Source organism: Carettochelys insculpta, chromosome 2 (assembly GCF_033958435.1).
Source record: "Carettochelys insculpta isolate YL-2023 chromosome 2, ASM3395843v1, whole genome shotgun sequence".
Lineage (NCBI taxonomy): Eukaryota > Metazoa > Chordata > Testudines > Carettochelyidae > Carettochelys > Carettochelys insculpta.
Window position 1 is genome coordinate 180431441 of NC_134138.1, and position 15328 is coordinate 180446768.

A 15328-nucleotide genomic window follows, 5' to 3' on the forward strand; every position below is an offset into this window, starting at 1 on the left:
TTTTTTGTGGACATGCAGTAATATTGAAAAAGGAAAGAACCAAAGTAGTGATTTATGAGCCCTCGAATGTTGTAGAGGCTCTCTTCTATCGCGTGGAGACTTCGTTTGTTTTAGAAGGTGGAAAAAGCAAGTCAGGGAGAGGATGTTCTAGATTTGGTTTTGACAAATAGGAAGAACTGTATGAGAATTGGAGAGTATAAGCATCTTAAGAGCAAGTGATCGTGAAATGGTAGAGTTCATGTTTACCAGAAATAGGAGGGAAAATAGCACAATAAAGATAGTATAAGAGGGATAGCTGAGTTAGTCTGTATCTTCAAAAAGAACAAGAAGTTCTGTGGCACCTTATAGACTTACAGATATTTTGGAGCATACGTTTTCATGGGCAAAGACCTGCTTTGTCAAATGCATGAGTCACAAAAGCATATTCTCCAAAATATCTGTTAGTTTAAAAGGTGCCACAGAGCTTCTTGTTGTTAATAAAGATAGTGGGTTTTAAGAAGTCAGACTATAGCAAACTTGGAGATAAGAGCCAATAGGAAGGAAGTCTGAGGGGACAAACAGTTTGAGTTGGTAGTTTTTGAAAAAGGCATTATTAAGGGCACAAGAGCAAACAATCCTACTGCATAGGAGAGATAGGAAGTATGGCAAGAGATCACCCTAGCTTAAGCAGAAGATATTTAATAACCTGAAGCTCAGAGTCCTACAAAAAGTGGAAACTACATCAAATTACAAAGAATGAATCAACAAATGACACCAAAAAGGGTTGCAAGAAAACATTCTACAAATAAATTAGAAGCAAGAGAAAGGTCAAGGACAAAGTAGGCCTGTTACTTGAGGGCGGGGCGGGGGGGGGGGGGGGCGTGGAGAATAATAAAATATCTGGAAATGGCAAAAGTGCCAAGTTTTTTTTTCCAGTTTACATCAGAAGGTTAGTAGTAATGGGACGTTTAACACAGTAAATGCCAGTGAAAACGAGGTAGGATCAGAGGCACCAAAAGAGAAAGAATAAGTAAAAAATTACTTAGATGTCTTCAAATCAGCAGAGCCTAATGAAGTACATCCTGGAATACTCAAGGAGCTGACTGAGTCATTATTGATCATCTTCGGATTCCGGTGGATTAGAAGAGTACAAATACAGTGCTCATCTGTCAAAAAGGAAAATAAGAACAACCTGGGGAATTATAGACAAGTTCTTTTACCTTTAGTACCTGGAAAGAAAGTGGAGCACATAATTAAGCAGTTAATTTGCAAACACCTAGAAGATAGCAAGGTGTTAAGTAACTAGCTAGCTTGTATTTGTCAAGAATAAATTGTGTGAAACTAACCTAATGGCTTTATTTGATAGGGTAAGAAGCCTTGTGGATAGGGTGGAAGCTGTATATCTTGACTTTAGTAAGGCTTTTAATACTGTCTTGCAGGACCTTGTCATTAACAAACTAGGGAAACACAATTTAGGTTAAGGTTGATGCATAAGTGTTTGGAAAATCAGTCAGGCTGGAAGGTCATATCAGGTGGAGTCCTGCAGGGATCAGTTCTGTTCTCTGTCTTGATCATTGGTCGGTGATTTAGATAAAGGTGTAACAAGCTCAAAGAGGTTGCCAGTGCTTTAATATGGGATTAAAAATTCCAATTGATCTGGACAAATTGGAGAAATGGTCTGAGGTAAATAGGATGAAATTTAAAAAGGAGTAATGGATAGTACTCCACTTAGGAAGGAACAATCAGCTGTACCCGTACAAAATGGGAAATTACTACCTAGGAAGGAGTCTTCAGAAAGGGATTTGGGGAATCATAGTGGATCACAAGCTTGATATGAGTGAACGCAGTAATACGGTTACCAAAGAAAGCAGAATTATTCTGGACTGTTTTAGAAGGAATATTGTAAGCAACAGGTGGAAAATAATTTTTCCACTTTACTCCATGCTGATAAAGCTTCATGTGGAGCACTCTCTCCAGCTCTGGATGGCACATTTCAGAGAAGATGGAGAGAAATTGGAGAAGGTCCAGAGAAGAGTGAGCAAAACGATTAAAGGCCAAGAAAACATGAGCTATGGGGAAAGACTGAAGAAAAAAATTGGGTGTGTGTAGTCTGGGGAAGAGAAGCCTGAGAGGAGACGTAATAGTTTTCAAATACATAAAAGATTTGTACAAGGAGGAAAGAAAAAAATTGTTCTCCTTAGCCTTCAAGGACAAGACAAGATGTAATGAGCTTAAATTGCAGCATGGGCATTTTAGGTTGGACATTAAAAAAAGAATTCCTTCCAGTCAGGATAGTTAACTACTGAGATAAACTGCTCAGGGGCATTGTGGAATCTCCGTCTTTGAAGATATTTAACAGCAGTTTAAACAAACACCTGTAAGGTATGGTCTAGGTAATACTTAGTCCTGCAAAGAGCTCAGGGGAATGTAATAAATGATGTCTTGAGGTCCCTTCCAGTCCTGTGATGCTAACCTGTCTTTATTCTGCTGTCTGATCTACATAGGTACACCCTTGTGCCCCCACATAGATACACTGTTCCCGTGGGGGCTATCTTTTCTATCTCGGTGAACAATCTGTTATCCAGTCACTGTACTGGGGCCTACTCTACCATTGCTACCTGCCCCACGTCTAGCAGCCTGCTTTCATCTTTTACTAGGGGCTTAACCTTTGACAAAATGTAGTTTTACCCAGTCTCTTGCACTTTCAGGATCTGGAATGCCTCAGACTATGCTCCAGAATTGTGTATGTAATCCCCACAGCTAGGGCTGTGGTTCACTATCCCCTGTAGTGGCACTTGGACCACTTACAGAGAGAAAGAGTCTCCTCTACAGCCTTAGCTGAGAGCTAGCTGGCTTCTGGCTCAAACTTTAGAGGCTCGTGCTCTAAGCTCCAGAAAATCCCAGGTTCAAGTTCACCTGCAAGTGGTTATGTGGACATATTTGAAATCCCTAGTTTATAGTTGGGTTCTGAATTTGATGTTAACTTAAGAATGAAGTGAAGTTTCCAGATACAGGCGATTAGTTTGAAGAGCTCTCTGTCTGACACAGGTATGATCAAACACCGTTCAACTGGTCTGTAATGCTTTGTTGTACCAAATAAAATAAGCACTGGTGTCTTTTATTATGAAAGACAATTGAAGATATGTATTTGCAATAATAGGGATAGGATGAGAACGACTCTTCTAAATCCTCCTCACTCATCTGCTTTTGTTTGTACAATGAATGTGGTGTCTACTACATAAAAAATGAGTAATACAATGCCTCAATAAATTTCTGAGACTTAGAGATTAGGAGAATGAAGTTTAAATGACCAGTAAGTTAATGAAGCTGCAGCTAAGGCATTCCCTTGTCTTCATTCCCTTGTCTTCATAAAATAGCCAGCTGAAGTTAAGCACTGCACTGTATGATAATGTGATGAACTTTGTGAGGGAACTTCTCGTCTGTTTCAAATGCTAGTTATTTTTTGCATGCATCAGAATTTTCCCGGAGTTTAATGATGTGACTTTTCTCTCCTTAACAAGATGCCTGTTTCATAGAACCAGAGGATTGTTGGGGTAATTTTGGAGAGTCTTCCTATTACACAGCATAGTATGTCCCAGAGACTTTTCTGTTCCTTGAAAGCGGTGATTTCTTTATGAAAGAAAACGTGCAAGAAAGTGATGGCGATCTGGCGAAAGCTCCATAGTTCATAGCACACCCAGCATTTGTATATCCTTGTTGTAGTTAAAGACTGGAAAATGTCCTGGTAATTCTTGCTCCTAAGATCATTGCTAACAGATAGGCAATTCTAAACTTGCTTTACCATCCCTTGGTGACTGTGGAATCAGAGAATCCAGTGGAAATGTCTATCCTGATAATGTTCCTTCTCATGGGAATGGCCTGCCTTGTCTGTCAATGAAGCTATTGCCATAGTGACATTTAAACAGAGAGAGGAAAGGATAGATGGAAGGTTTATTGCCCTTGATCAAAGAGAATGTTCAAAATGTTCTGGTTTCATCTGCTTGAGCTAAATATACCCTTACCAGATGAAAATAAACCTTTGACAATGGACAAAAGTTACTCTGAACGTTTACCAAAGTAACTATCTATACAGTTGTCATGCATAATCCACATTGGGCGTTCATGAATCACAAGGAAAGGCAGAGGTATAGGGTAGAGCCATGCATGATGCGTATGACTGTAGACATCCTGGAATGACTAAGAGCAAGAATCTTCTGACATAAGCACCTCAAAAGATGAATGTGGATCAGTTTTTTTAAAGAGACCACCATGTGCAGTCATTATTTCACTATTAGTAAATAGCGTACTATATATCCTCAAAATTTGGTGGCTTGAAAACTCAAGGCTGGGATTTGAAAAGGAGGCTAATGGAGTTATGAGCCCAAGTTCCTACATTGTGGGCACCAAACTTGCATAGAGTAGGATTTTAAAAAGGAGCCTAAACTTACATAGTTGGGGTAGAAGGAGCATTCTGTTTTTTGGATAGGTAAATACTGAGGCACTTGTGCTTGTGTTTTTTCTTTTCCCACCGAGGCAGAAAGGTGCAGAATCATTTTCAAAAATAGAAATAGTATTAGCAGCAGCAGCATCTGACAAGAGAATTTGCTAAAAGTTTATCTGTCTCATTGGTACATAAATGTCGTCTAATAGGTGGTTTCACTTCTTCTTTATTTTAACTTGTGCCTTTCATTTTCAACCTAGTTTTGTTCATAAATGTTTTACTTAAGGGAAAAGAGGGAATAGGCAATATGGAATATGTTAAACTAGGACTATGTATCAAAATGATACAAGAAAATGTGTCACACGTGTAATTGGGTTAATCTATTCAGGCATGTTCTGTATGGAGAAGTCAGAGTTTAAACCTTTATTTTATTGGCCAAAGAGTTCCTGGTTTGTGTGAGTGTGTATATGTGTTTTAATGGAGCTATATGTCATTAACTACTCCATGGTTGATTTTCAGGGGAGTGGAGTTGGGAGTCTTGAAGTGATATCGGATACAACTAGCAGATGTCACTGGACTGAAATCCAGTTATTTTCAGTGCTTATGATGCAAGCAACACTGTAACTAGCTGCTGAATTCTGGGAGGTACAGGTTGAACCTCCCTAATCTGGTACGCTTTCATCTGGTAACATCCATAGTCCACCATGATTTTAGTTAGCCGGATAGCCACTTACAATGGGTGTGGCCAAGTTTCCCATGGTCCCATAAAGTTTGTTTACAGTCACCAGTCCAGGCTGTCAGTGTTCTATGCTGTTATTTAGCTCTAATTTACCCCTAAATGTTTTCTAAGAGCCCAGGAAGCAGCAGAAGTGTTAGTAATGATGCTAGATAATATTCACCTTTTGTGATTCAGCAAATTCTCTTATTTGGCACCAGTCAGGTCCCAAGGGTGCCAAATTACAGAGGTTCAGCCTGTACAGTATCTTAATTTCCATTTCAACAAGCCTTTTTTTTTTTTGCCATGACAAACTCTAGATTGAAATGGCTTCAAAAATGCCACATCTCAAGTACTAGCCATCAGTAACGATCCTCCTGACTTCTGTTCTGCCTGTGATTTTACACTTCAGTTGATGTAAAGAAGCAAAGGGAAGGGCACATGTTGCTATAAAGTGTGATTTCAGTGTTGTCACTTTTTGCTGAGAGCTTGGGTATGGCAGACTTTTCCTATTTGTGCATGGAAGTGAGAGACACTCCCTTCTATGTAAACTTTAGCTGACACAATGCTTATAGATGTTAGGTATTAGTCAACCCTGGGTGTGTTTTCATGCTAAATGTGGCAGAAAGTAAAAGGCTTTTCCTTATTTTGGCCTAACTGAACAATTCAATTGATGATTTGGCTATTAATGGATGATGCAAATAATATTTTCCATCATTATTTTCTCTCTCTAACTCTGATAAAGTGGGTCTTTGTCCACAAAAGATTATGCTCCAAAATATCTTTTAGTCTATTAGGTGCTGCGGGACTTCTTGTTGTATCTTCAACTTTGCTACGCTACTGTGTATTTGCATATTGGTTCACTTATCAACTTTATTTATGATTCAACACAGTTTTCTTTCTGAGCATATATAAATTCCCAAGCTGATGAAAATGGCTAAAGCTGTCAAATGCTAGTCACATGTGGTCTACATCCAATTCACAAACATTGAGAAATCCTGTAGGCTTTGGATAGGAATAGACAGGGCTAAATACTTGTGGCAGAGACTATGTTGGGGCTGTTACCAGTGTCCCTCTGATTTTTAACACCCTTAGGCAGAATCAGTTTTTATACATGCCCCCAGGCATGTGTGAATGTTCACCATCAAGAGAAACACATGCTAGCAGCTGTAGGGGCTCTACTAATCAGCTTGATGGTACCTGAATCTCTCCTGGGTGGCCACCCAAGCACTCGGTTTACAGGAAACACTGGAGGCTACCAAGCTGCTCACATTTGTGAAGTAATAATAAAACTCAAATCCATACACTCTCCTTCCTATGGTCAGTCAAATATAAGGTGACATCTTGATTTCACACGTAATGAAGCTGTGTGTCTGTGTCTGTGTGTTGTAGCAGATAGATAGGTAGATAGATACTTCTTTGCAAAATGTCTTTTACCAGCATTGGATGCAAATGGGAGATTCATTTATTTTAGTTTCCATCTTGTGCACAAAGAAATTTGGAGAAGTTGGAAAATTACACAGGGGAACCATTCCTAGCTCTATTTACTATTGTAAAGTACATGTTCTGGATCAAGCTAATAACATATTCCTTAGCTGGGCTGAGAAGGGATGTAAATCTTCTCGCCATTAAAATCTGATTTACAACAGAGAATTTAGGTAATACTAGCTCTGATTTGACTCATCTGGCTGCTTGTTGATAACAGCTTCATTCCTTTTAAAAAGGAAAAAAAAACTTCAAGTGCTACTGTTAGCCAGTATGCATCCTCTGAGGTACCGTCAGGGAAGTTAACTGAGAATGAAGGAAGAAAGCTGCAGTATTGCTATTGATAAGGGAAACTGTCTGGAGGATAGTAGCATACTAAAAAATTTCTTTCATAAGGAATGATCTTGTTAGCAAATAGTAAGTTATGTCTCAATGTATATTTCCTTTCATATGCTGTACGTTCTGAGGCCCATATTATTACTAGCTGCAAGTGAATGAGCAAACTCTGTGTGTATGTTCTTTCCCCAAGTAATGTTTTTGCAAACTGGCTTTTGTGGGATTGGCTTTATAATGTTAGCTATTTCTATGTAACTGAGAGCCTGTGTCATCTGACTACAAGGAGGCTACAATAATTAATAAGAAAATGCTCTTACTTCTGCTGCAGTCAACAGGAGTTTTGCTAACATCAACCAAAACTTCTGAAAAGTGTTCCCATTGATAGTAAAAATCAAGCTTTTGTTGTACTACTTATTTTTGTGTTCCTTTTTGTTTCTAACTTGTTTAATTGTTTTGCTAATGAAATTGAAGACTCCACGCCCAAAAAACAAACAAACAAAGATACTAGAATGCTACTATAAGTATTGGGGCTGTAAAGTTATTTTAAACACACTACACTATTTTAAATGTTTATGGTCCAGTATTGCTGAGGAAATACAGAACTTGGGACTCCAAAGAGAAGAAGAAACTAATTTGCAGGCTGGTTGTTTTAATTGTATTTTAAATAGCGTTTGAGCTCCTGATTGGAAATCTTAAATCAGTTGTTTCTTTTATTTTATGGGTTTATTGTTCAGGAAAAGTTCTGAATTAACATTAGTGGAGTCTGTGAGGGACTTTTTATCGCCCGCAAATTGGATACCGTATGGTCAACAGCAATGCTGGCTTCCATCTTGCTGCCATACCAGTTAGGGAAGGCAAATAACCAACACGCTTGATGCCTCTTCTCAGAGTGGTAACCAATTGGTTCTGGTTGTGATGGTGGATTTTAGGATCCTGATGTTTGTCTCATCTCTACATGCTGCCAAGTAGCTGTCAGAGGGCAGCATCTTCCATCCAAGTCTGGGTTTTAACTTGTGACTGGTAGGTGAAAGGGTTCACAACCAACAGCTTGAAGCACCCAGTCCCCTTCTACTCAATTAGAAAAGAAATATTGTTCTAGTTCAGCAGCTGGGAAGCATTCTCACAGCTCACTATTTGGGCAGTACCTTGCTTCCTTCCAGTTTTCTTAGCTCTAAAATTCTGTTTAACACTAGGCGTTAGAATCAGTGCAGCTGCAGCAGACACTTTGGGCAGTGTCAGCCTCTCACCAGCAAATTAGTTGTTTGGCCATAAGCATTTTCTTGTTTGCCTTCAAGGAGGCTGATCAGTTATTATAAGGCAAGGCCAGCTGAACTATACTCACAGAAAGGCAGATGTCAAAGCTGAGCAACCCTGCAAAAACTAACAGCAGGGGCACTGCCTGATGCATAAAATATTTTAAAACCAGGGGCGTGTTCCGCACTAAAGCAGTGCTCAGCTCAGTGTGTGGCAGTGGCAAGTTTTAAAACATAAAAGTAATGTTACACTTGTGACTGAGCTGCAAAATTTGGAGCTTAAGTGTGTGAGGAAGACGTTGGATCTGGGGCTTTGCTCCCTCCTGGTGAAAGCAGGGTCTATGCACAAGTTTCAAGTCTGGACCTTCTTCCCAAATCCAAACATCCACAGAAATCTGAATGTAAGGTTCCAGATCTTCAGTGAAATTTCCCAGTTCCCAGCTCCCGGCAGCTCAGGGATGCTGGGAGGAAACCGGGGTGGCTCTTGCTGGTTTCTAGCTCCCCATTGCTCGGGGGAGCCAGAAGCCGCATCAGCGCAGCTGCTGGTGTTTCCCAGCTCCCCACGGCTGGGGGAGCTGTACTAGTGTGGCTGCCACTGGTTCCTGACTGTGCAGCTGGGAGAGCTGTACTGAAGTGGCTGCTGCCTGGCTCTCAGCTCCCCATGGCTCAGGGGAGGTAGCTGCCGCCCAGCTCCCTACAGCTCAGGGTAGCTGGTAGCCAAATCAGCACAGCTGCTGCCTGGCTCGGGGGAACCAGGAGCCGGACTGGTGTAGCTGCCACCTGGCTCCCTGCAGCTCAGGGGAGCCAGGAGCCAGACTATCGTGGCTGCTGCCTGGCTCCCCATAGCTTGGAAGAGCTGGGAGCTTCACCAGCAGGGCTGCAGTCCTGTTCCCAGCATCCTGAGGTACCAGGTAGCCAGGAGCCACAGCTGCCTCCAACAGCCAGGGAGCACCCCCTTTTCCAACAGGGCAGCAGCCCCCACAGGGCATCCACTGCCTGAGTAGGGTGAACATCCATCCCATTTTGGCCAGGATATTTGTCTTTCAGGCACCAGGTCGGCGTTATTTCCACCCCACAATCTGGGGTGTTCCGTATTTAGCTTAGGGATATATAGTCATCCTAGACATGGAGAAAAGATCAGTTTAGCTCCTGTACCAGCTCTGGAGTTTGACTCATTTGGCTAGATCAGTGATTTAATTTAACATACAAAAACCACTTAAAAATCAACCGAAATATGCCAGGTAGGACATAAAAAATTTTGCAGGTTTTTTGTTTTGTGGCAGGGGAAGAGATGTGGGAAGAGAAAGAGGGCCAGATTCTGTTCTCATTACACCATTGTAAATCCACAGTGACTCCAATGACTTCCACTATTATTCTGAATTTATACCACTATTATAACAGGAGTGGAATTTGTCCAAGAGAGACTCTTGAGTTTATACTAAAGTCATTCTCATCAGTCAACTTGTTCCCATGAATATTAGGCAACCAACTCATTTAAACAACTGTGGAGACAATAGTGCTTTTGAATCCAAGTCAATGAAAAACTGGCCAGTGTGCACATAGTCATTTGTCATATTCCTTGGAAGTATACTTTAATTGTGTGCATATTTAAATGCCCAGAATGAACCATAACAAATGTGAGATGTCATGTTCTTGAGAGACTTCCAAAAACAAAAAGGTCTCTGAGGCATGTGGTGAGTTATTGCTGGTTACTAGTGTTCTCTGCAGAATCACAAAAGGGCAAGGACTGAACGAGGGACAAATCAATCATGTCTGGTTCAAGCTCCTTTAATTTTAAAGTGGGGCGTGATAGCTCATGAGTTAAGTTAAAGAAATATAGAATGTATCCTACTGTATTTGGTTTTAGACTGCCTGGCTGTGTCTACACTTGCCCTGTACTTCGAAGGGGGCATGGTAATCAGGCTGGTGGAAGATTACTAATGAAGTACTGTGGTGAATGTGCAGTACTTCATTAGGCTAATTCTTCCATGTGGCAACTTCAAAGTGCCAGCAGGTCTATGTAGCTCCAGGCACTCCGAAGTGCCCGCACTACTTCAAAGTGCCTTTACTCCACAAAATTTTGGGAAGTAAAGGCACTTTGAAATAGCATAGGTGCTTCACAGTGCCTACAGCTACACAGCATGCCAGCACTTCAAAGCTGATGCGGGGGTGGGGGGGGGATTAGCTTAATGAAGTGCTGCATACTTATGGCAGCACTTCATTAGTGATCTCCCATCAGCCTGATTACCATGCCCCCTTCGAAGTACGGGCCCAGTGTAGACATAGCCCCTATGTATTTGATTTGTTTCAAATTAGCATATTTTCAAATGTGTTTAATTCTGCATACTGCAGAGATCAGTGTAATTCATTATTTTCTTCATCCTAATGCTGCCAAAACCCTCTTCTCTGGGCCCATGTCCTCTGTGCCAGAGTGGCCAATAAATGTGCCAGCTGCTGCTGGCTCTGTTGCTTTCCAGTTCTTTTTCCCTTTCCTTTTTTCACCCCATTACTTCCCACTTGGGACTTTCCATTTTGTGTCTTGGTAGAGCTGTTCCCCATATTCTGTAAGTTGTCCAGTTTTACAATTACGAGTGTAGTAGGATCAAGGTGTTTTGTCAAGCAGTAAAAGAGACTCCAGAGCTCTGGTTCCCTCATTGTGAGATGACACAGTTCACTTCAGAAGGGTGCCTGATACAGCTGAGTGGAATAATTTATTTTTCAGTTTGGTGGCTGAAACCCAAGGAAGAGAGAATTTCAAACCAGAGCTGGTGCTCTCCACCCCACCCCTGGCTGAAATGAAACCTCAAAATACTTTCCATCTGGACCAGCTGCCTTGTCGTTTTTGACCCAATGGAATCTCTGCTGAAATCTTCAAAGATGTTAGACCAGAGACATTTTGACACCTTTACCAAAACCTGAATAAAGGAGGAGATACCCTGAATGTTACCATCTTCAAGAAGCGAGATAAAGTTATGGCATGGATCTTTGCAAACTCGCTTTCTGCCCCAGTCAGAAGAAATTTTACCAGAGTCACAGATAGTTTTCTCACTATATCATAGAACTGCAGATATGATCTGCACAGAATGGCACCTGCAAGAAAAGTGTTGGGAGCAAAACCAACCACTGCATATGGCTTTCATTGTTCTGATTAAAGCCTTTGATTTGGTGCATTGCCATGCCCTTTAGACTATACTTTCAAAGATTGGCTGTCCTGATAAATATACAGATATCTTAAAAAACAACAAGAAGTCCTGTGGCACCTTATAGACCAACAGATATTTTGGAGCATAAGCTTTTGTGGGCAAAGACCCGCTTCATCAGATGCATGAGTGGGGGAGGCAGTTCCAGAGGGGTATTTAAAGAGTGGGGTCCTAGTAAAAGGGGGGGCCAGAGCTGACAAGGTCTATTCAGCAAGGTGGAAATGGCCCATTGTCAGTACTATGTATTAAAAGAGGAAAAAAAATTGAGGAGTAAAGGGACTTTGAAGTATCCTGGGCACTTCGAAAGTACCCATGTGTTAGCTGGGGCTACACGCAAGCCGACACTTCAAAGTTTAACACTTCGGGGTGGTCACGGGGGAGAATTTGCTTAATGAAGTGCTGAATATGCAGCGCAGCACTTCATTAATAAACTCCCGACACCCTACTTACCATGCTCCCTTTGAAGTAGGGACCTAGTGTAGACAAGCCCAAAGCGAATCTTTCAAAGTACGAACAACAGTCAAACAGAGCTGTATTGTCACCCCAACCATCTTTGTAGTTTTTATTGCTGTCATTCTTTCTCTAATTGCTGGGAAGCTCCCAGCTGGCATTGAAGTCATTTATGGAATGTATGGAAAGCTCTTCAGGCTTAACAGACTGAAAGCTAAGAATAAGATTTCCACCACATCTATCCTGGGTTTCAGTATGTTGATGACAGTGCAGTTTTTGCCCACTCTGGGAAAGATCTTAAAACTATTCTGAATGTGTTTGCCAATGGTTACATGTCTCAGTCTCATGCTGAACATAAAGAAGACCAAAGTGCTCCATCAGACCTCTCCAAATGATGTACAGCATATTTCACCCATTAAAATCAATTTAGGGTTCCTGGAGAACGTCAACCATTTCCCCTACCTTGGAAGTCATCTTTCATCCAAGGCAGATATTGATGCAGAAATCCAACACCACCTAAGCCAGCCCAGTTCAGCCTTTGCTCATTTATAGCACAGGGTTTTTGACGATCACAACATTGAAACAGACATTTAGCTTCTTGTTTATCAAGCCATTATTCTCCCAGCATTGTTCTATGGTTCTGAAACCTGGACAACCTACAGACATCACCAGTGCTGCCTCTGCAAGATCTTGAAAATCACATGGGAAGACAGACACACTAACATTAGTGTTCTGGAAGAGTCAAAGCCACCAGTATCAAAGCAATGATGAGCCAGCAACTCCACTGGACCGGTCACGTTGTCCGGGTGCCAGACCATCACCTCCCAAAAGGAGGTCCTATTGTCTCAGCTGCAAGAAGGGTACTGTAATGTAGGAGGACAATGGAAGCATTATAAGGACTTGCTGAAGGATAACTTTAAGGAAGACAATATTGACACTGACACCTGTGAGACACTCACCCAGGATTGCTCAAAATGGAGAGCAGTCCTACGTGATGATCCCCTTGCCCTCCGACAAGCTGAGGAGGAGCAAGAGGAAGGAGAAACTGGCTTTCAGTCACAGTCAACAGTCTCCTGCCGTATTTGGAAATGAGTGATCACCATTTGTCATACAAAGCCTTCACTCAGTCCAGTACAATGCAGATGTAAGTGCTGTAATTTTCAGTCAGTGCTGGTTTTAAGTCTTGTAACTTTCTGTAAGCTTTGTCACAGTCATTGCCTGTGTAACCTTTGAGCTATGTAATATCTTGTCATAAGGGAGTGTGAATTCGGTAAGTCCTATAGCTTTGTTTTATAGATTGAGCTTTGTTCTATATAGTTACATTTTGTTTCATGAGCTTTGTTTTGTAGCAGCTGCAAGATATTAGTATGTATTCTATGTTACATCTTATAAGTTAGTAAGAAATTATTTCTAGACACCATAAGTCAAAGAAATCTTGGATGTTCCTTTGTAAAAGAAATTGCTTTTTCTGAAATGAGCTTTCCTTTGTGTGAGTGAGGGAAGTGTGAACATGTGTGCAATGGAATCAAAGCCAATGAAGCCAGCGTGTCTGGGTAACCAGCTGCCAACCACACCTTGATGGCCAGAGAATAAGAGGAGCTGAGCCATGCATAAGAACCTGCACAAGAAAGAGTCCCCAGGAAGAGAAGATCAATGTCCCATCTGCTGTTAGCTCAGAGAGTCCTAGAACAGTGGTGATGTTACGTGGTCATACAGCAGCCTGGGGCGGTGGGACAGGATAAGCTATAAGATTGAGGGTTCTCTGCAGGAGCTGGTCTCAGCTGGCTAGAGAGGCAGGAGACCCAGGACCCCTCCCTCTCTCCCCAGGATGGATGGCAGTGCCTACTGCCGAGTACAAGCTAATAAGGGAGCGAGCTGACAAGGGGATCGTATGGTCGGCTCGCCACCCTGTATTTGTGACTTCAAAGCAGATGCACAGGGCCCACTATGCTTTGGCTTCTGCCACTGTCTCGGTGCAACTTGTCACCTTTGTAAATTTGCCTGTTTGAGGGTATGAGTGTGGGAGGGTATGAGTGTGTGTTTGAAACCTAGTTCCTGTCTTTCACTTGATCCAATGGTGGCATTTAATAAAATAAATATGAGTGTAACCCTGGCATGGTCATTAGTGGACATAAGGTTAAACCAAGCAAACTTAATATTTTGTTTGGAAGGGTATTTCACTTATTATAAGGAAACACTGCTAAAGCCAATAAAAATTTTCAAACCAGCTAAAACATCTTCACCTATAACAATTATAGATCAATGATCATAAATGACATATAGCAGAAAGATAGCAAATTCATATTCCTCGCTATATTCTGCACATTCAGCATATAAAATGTATGTATGCAAAGTGTGTAATAAATTGCTGGTACAAGCCAGTGTGGTAGTTACAATAGAATGATCAGTAAAAGACGTCTCATAATTGTACCACTAGGTTCCCCCCAGTAAGGTGCCTTAGTTTATTATAATTTACACCCTTGGCTCCAGCAGCACTGTAGCTCCGTTGATTGGCTTACTGTTTAGTGACTGTGTTTGTATGACAATTTTCTAATCAGCTATATGAGAACTCATGAAAAACAAAGCTCCTAATTCTGAAGCAAATCAGTTAGAGGTGCTACATCAGGGATGGTTTCTTTTTGTTATTAAAAAAAAAAAAGTCATGTTCATTTTATAAAACAATGGTATATTCTAGGAAAATGGTATTAAACATTAATTGTAGAAAGCCATTTTCCCTCAGAAAGCTGTACTGTATGCTTATTAGCGTTGTTGTCAAACCAAAAATTGATTTTGGTATGTGAATGAATCATAATCCTTCAGAATTTTTTACTGAATTTAGAATCTCTGAAATTGGCTGAAAATTACTTAAAATATAGGATCTCTTTTATAAAATGGTAGTGTATTTCTAATTAGTCTATTTAATAGCAATAGTAATTTTTTTCCTTTTCTAAACAGTATGATTGACAGCTACAAAAGTCAACCTCAAATCAGTTTCAAATATTGTACTTTTGTCTTCTGTCTATATCAAAAACTTGGAAAAGTGCTACAGATTTGAATCAATATTTGTGTTTGTTATTTAGTAAAGGTACTGATTGCTCATGCAATTATTCTGTGCCTGTATTCTTTTGTTATTCTGTAGGCACCTGGTGAACAGTAACTATTTTTTAATTCTCTAAAATATTTGTAAGTCAGATTTTCTGTGAAGTATGCTGCATATACAGTATACATGATGATATGGTGAATGACTGAAAAGGTTTTAACAACATGAATTTGGGATAACCTGAGTAATTTATGAGCAGCCTTACTATTCATGGGTAAAGAACCCATAAAATAAGATATTTCCATTCCTACCCTGTTTTGTATATGATGTATGTTGCAGAATTTTTATTTTACAGCTGCTTGGTCCTCTGCTCGTTAAAGTAGTGGGCAAATTTCTCACTCCCTTAATGGTGAAAACTTAGGAAATTAT

General features: G+C 40.8%; 1 protein-coding gene across 3 annotated transcripts in view; it reads left to right on the top strand.

Moving 5' to 3' along the window:
- The window catches only part of TPK1 (thiamin pyrophosphokinase 1), a 501862-nt gene that overhangs the window by 397129 nt on the left and 89405 nt on the right, over nt 1–15328 (top strand). The window lies entirely within an intron of this gene.